This window comes from Geospiza fortis, unplaced genomic scaffold, assembly GCF_000277835.1.
Source record: "Geospiza fortis unplaced genomic scaffold, GeoFor_1.0 scaffold213, whole genome shotgun sequence".
Lineage (NCBI taxonomy): Eukaryota > Metazoa > Chordata > Aves > Passeriformes > Thraupidae > Geospiza > Geospiza fortis.
In genome coordinates, this window is record NW_005054399.1 from 2,235,461 (window position 1) to 2,240,812 (window position 5,352).

A 5,352-nucleotide genomic window follows, 5' to 3' on the forward strand; every position below is an offset into this window, starting at 1 on the left:
CTGGGCAGTGCAATCCATTAATTGTAATATCCATCCTGGCAGGGAGTTCAAGGGAAGGTGTTACACATCTGCTCAGGTGTGCAGAGATGGATGCACAGGTATGTGCATGCATCCACGGGTCTGTTATTGAGGGGTTGTGGGGCTCTGGCTTGCAGGCACTCGGGTGCCTGTGGATCTTCCCCAGGGCATAGGGACACAAAGGGGGCAGTGCAATCCATTAATTGTAATATCCATCCTGGCAGGGAGTTCAAGGGAAGGTGTTACACATCTGCTCAGGTGTGCAGAGATGGATGCACAGGTATGTGCATGCATCCACGGGTCTGTTATTGAGGGGTTGTGGGGCTCTGGCTTGCAGGCACTCGGGTGCCTGTGGATCTTCCCCAGGGCATAGGGACACAAAGGGGGCAGTGAAGGTCCTGGTGCTCCCCAGGGCATCCCTACAGCCCTCAGAGCATGGAGTGAGGCAGGAGGGAAATGAGAGGATAGCAGGAGAGCAGGGAATACTTTGTTAAGGGCAGAAGCAGCAGCTGTATGCCAGCCTTGACCAGAACAAGAAGTCTCCAGGAGAAGCTGTCCCCTGAAAGAGGCGCCTGGGAGGGCAGCAGGAGCTGGGCAGCCCGTCCTGGGCAGCAGCTGAGGGCAGTTTGTGCAGCAGTTTGTCCTGCCCTGCTGCTCTGGGGGGCAGGTGGGGCTGGAACCCCTTCAGCCTTGGGCCACATCACTGAGGCTGAGTGTGCCCAGCAGGGCTGCAGCTGGAGCGGGCACGAGGAGCTGATCTCCAGGGTCTCACAGGAGGGACCTCTCATGGTGCTGAACCTCAGACACTGTCCTCAGTGATCCACTGCATGGTTGTGGTGAGATGTAACCACCTCAGCACTACAGTGCCTGCAACTGGGAGCACTGGGAGAATCGGGAGCTCAGGGAGTGCTGGGATCACTGGGAGCATTGGAGTCTCAGGAGTTCAGGGTCCCACAGACAGAGCAGGGCAGGTGCCAGCTGTGGCTCAGGCACGGCAGTGGCTGGAGGAGCCACCCTGGCAGCACTGACATGACTTTGCATGAGGACGCTTCCCCACCTGGAGACAGTCCCAGGAGGCAAAAAGCGCCAGAGCTCTTGCTGTGGTCTGTGGTGCTGCTCGATAAAGCGTGTCCTGGCCCCATTTTATTCTCCATAATTAGGAAACTCAGCAGACTGATCGCTCTCTGAAGCCTAAACCGGAGCATATTGCTGGCACAAAAAGAGCTGGTCTGCGACAGAGCAGGGATTGTTTGTGCCATTTCAGTGAGAAGTGCAAAGAAACAGGTGAAATCTGTTAATGTGGCTCTGCGCTGAGAAAGGGCAGGTGTGAGTGAGGTGATTGATGAGCATTGGTCAGGAAGGGCTCGGGGCTGTCAGACTTGGGGCAGGACAGGGCACAGAGCAGGGGGTGCAGCCAGGGCCAGGTGAGCTGTGCCCGGCCGCAGTCCCTGCCCAGCCCTGCCGAACCGGCCCCTCCCGGGCTCCAGGCGCTCCCGCTCCGCTGCCGGGGCTCTGGCGTTTCCTCTGGAGAAGCGGCTCCCGTCTCTCTCACCAATTCGCCAGCCGAGATCAGTCCCGGAGGACGGGTGAGCTCTGCCGTGGGTGTAGCTGGGCTGAGGGCAGGGGAAGCCGTTTCCTCCGTGATCAGCAGTGTTTGCATGAGCCGTCACAAACAGCTGAGTGAGACTGGGGGGCACAAACTGGGGGGAAGCACTTCTCCCTGCATGCATCATCTGTCTTCTGGCTGGTGGTTTGTAGCTCTGGGGGCTCTACAAAAATGCTCCTCTATTTTTTTAAATTGTATTTTTGATTAGCAGAAACCTAGAAAAAAGCTAGAAAGAGCCATGGCTGTGGAAGGGAGTCCAGCACGTGCAGAGCCAGCAGACTTCACGTGGGCAAGTTGGCTGAGCCATCCACAGGGCAGATGATGCCCCAGGGCTGGACCCACTGCTGTGGCAGCATCTCCAAGGGCACCTTGGGGGCTGGGGACACCCCCAGCAGCCCCCACGAGGGGTTTGCACTGGGCCATACTCACTGGCACCTGAGCAGTGCGGAGCATGGGGCCTGGGGAGGGCTGCAGTGAGCCCAGCCTGTGATTCCCTTTGGCAGTGCAATGCAGCCCTGGTAAATAAATAAAGATTGGATCTTGTCAGTCTCTTGTTCCGCACCACTCCCGAGCAGGGACGCGAGGCTGCCGTAATTGGCTGGATGCAGAGCGAAATCCAGGCTCAGCGATTCCATTTTGCAGTTGGCAGCCTGCCCACAGGCAGATCAGGGAATGCAAGTTGGACTGGCTTTAAAACACAGGGAAATCCTTCATCTTTGATAAATTTTTTGCTGATTTAAAGGGCAGGATTAAATCCTCATTTAATAACCCCAAGTGCCTGCTCTGCCCTGCCCTGAGCGCTGCCAAGGCGCGGGGCCTGGAGGAGAGGCAGGGAATGTTCTCCCGGGCACAGACGCCTTGGCTGTTTGCTGCTGCTGCAGCCCGTGAAACAAACCCCACTGTGCAAGCCCCACCTCAGCACAGGCTGCTGTTCCTCCCTTCCAGGTCTGTCTCCAGCTGCTTTCAGGGCTGATTGGAAGGCAAGCCCAACGCTTTCTGCTACCGACTTCCAGTTATGTAATTTGTGGGTTTTTCTCCTAATTAAGGATCCTCAGAGCCCCAGATGTTCCCTGTAACACACAGCCCAGCTGACTGCACTGACAGGCTCTGGGGCAGGGGTTGTTTTATCAGGAAGTGCTGCCTGTTCAGTACCTTTATGTTGCCACCTCTTGCCGTTGCCTGGGCTATTTTTAAATCCTTAAATAAAGCGTCTACAGTGGAAAAGAAAGGAGCCTCCTTGCAGAGGAACACAGAGCCACCACATTGACCAGGAGACTGTTTTCCCTTGTCTGTCAAATCAGCTCATTTAGATTATTTAAGTCAAGAGCAATTTCGCAAACAATCTGTTTTGCCGGTGACAGCGGCTCCGCTCGGTGTGGCGACGCTGAATGGAGCGAGCGGCTGCGAGTTATTGACAGCAAATTCTCCACGTCCCCAGGCCCGAGCTTCTCCTGAGACAGCCCCAGCTCTGTTTTCCCCAGACATGAGGCAGAAAGTATTTTCTAACATGTCGGCTTCCTTTGCCTTGAGAGCAAACTGCAGCTGAAGGGGAAGGGTGGAGGGGATGGGAACGCTGAAATGGCGCCAGCTCCTCTTTAACTGTTTTCAGGCAGTGCATTTCTCTGCCTCCTGCAGCTCATTCCCTCGCTCTGATGATAGGAAAATCCTAATTAAGAAGCGAATGGGGATGTGTGCCAGGCTGGCAGGGTGCAGGTGGTGGCTGCTGTTGCTGGGAGAGCGTATTTGGGGATCAGTGCCCAGGAGGGCATGTTTGCCCAGTGGTGAAAGTGTAACTGCACAGCTCCAGCCCTGGCAGCTGCCTGAGTGCGGGCCCGCTGGTTGCCCTTGAGGAGCTGCTTCCATGATTCCTGGTTTCTAATGCCATGTGTGAGCAGAGAGCTGCAGAGCCGTGCAAACCCACACAGGGCAGGAGAGCAGTGCCACGGTGAGGAGGGAGCATCGCAGGGGCACGAGCTGGCTCCTCCCTGCACACACTGCCCAGAGTGCTCCTTCCCACCCAGGAGAGCAGGGGTCCTGGGGCAGGGGTCCCATGAGGAAGAGAAGCACTGACTTTACACAGATAGGAAGATTACACAGATTTATCTACCCTTCAGGCTGGAAGCAGCTCCCAAGCCAGGTGGTTTCGAGCACCATTTTAAGCACAGACATGTTTTGCTGGCCCTTTGCTGGCAGAATCAGAATCTGGGTCCTTGGCAAAGAAGTCCAGAGATCCAAGCATCAGAGAGCACCAAGGGACGAAGAACGAACCAAAGAACTGTGGTAAGCAGGAGAGAAGGTCCCCCAGAACCCCAATTCCCAAATAACTCTACACTCAGCACATATTAAGGCTAAGACCAGGAGCAGTTAACACCTGAGTGCTGCTTCCAGCCAGCAGCCAGTACCACTGCTTTGGATGATGGGCTTCTGCATGGGTGAAGCTCAATCTGCTGCTTCTTCTAGAAGAAAACATTCTTCCCATTTGAAGATTCCTGAATTTCGCTAGTCCTTCTAGGAATTCACCAGTGTGAATTTCATATGTGAATTCCATACTCAGCTGAGCAAAGTGCTGCTTGTGAGGGTAAGATCATGAGGTGATGCAAGGAGGACATGACGGGGTAAGCAGTGGAGGGGTGGTTCCTGCAGAGGCTGTGCTCATGGTGTAGGCCCAGCTGCAGCACTTTCATGCAGAAAGAAAGGCACTGCTGCAGCGGTCTAGTTGCTAGGAGCACGTGCATAAATAACACCAGAGAACAATCTAAAATAATAAAGCAAGCTGCAGACCTTGACTATGAATTTTATTGACAGTGGCACAATACAGTTAACATGAATTCATCAGCCTTCCCAACTGAGGACAGACTTAACAGCAGCCCTCCTACACCACGTGTAGTGCCTCCAAAGAGACATGAAACAGGGCTGCTGTGAATGGAACAGTGAGAGAGAGCTGAGTCACTCTTCAGGAAATAATGGCTTTCAGTTACACACAATTACATGACAGTCCAAACTTTTTCATATGAAGAAAAATAAACAAGACCAAATTAACTTACAAGTTGTTACGAGACACTGAGGAACTGATTTCAAACTGCCGCTTTACGGCTGTGCCTGTTCGGCTTGCAGCAATGCACTCTGCATTACTGAGCCTCTAAGGACAAAAATACACTCACTGGCCACTCTGCCTTGTCATAAACCTTGCCTCTCATGCTGGAGGATCTTCTTCAGGTGGAAATCTCTGTGCTTCACTCGTGCTGGCAGAAGGACAGTGGGTGCTGCAGCAGATTTCCAGGGACAATGGCTCCTGTGCCCAGGGCACCCGTTCGTCTCACAGAGGAATCAAACAGCATTCCTTTTCTCACCAGCATTGGTGAGAACGGCAAAGGCCAAAAACTGGGCTGGAAAATGCTGGTGCCAATGTGCAGCTGGGGTCAGGAGAGAGCAAGAACTTCCCCATGGCAACAAAACCTTGATGGGAGTGCTTGTCAGCTGCAGAACCATTTACTGGGAATTCCTGTTCACTCTCAGTTTTGTGTGTTCCTGACATTACTGCTCTCTATTCCAATCCATTATCAGTCCTTTGACTGGTTTGATTTTTCTAATTTCTGTGATATTGTTACTGAAGCCTAATCCAGTGAGAGAGTGTGGCTCACGTACTCCTCACTCTTCATTTGCTGTATTTGAAGTATCTCTGTGTGTTTTGGATTAAGCTCCATGCTCACATACATCGATCTCTCACC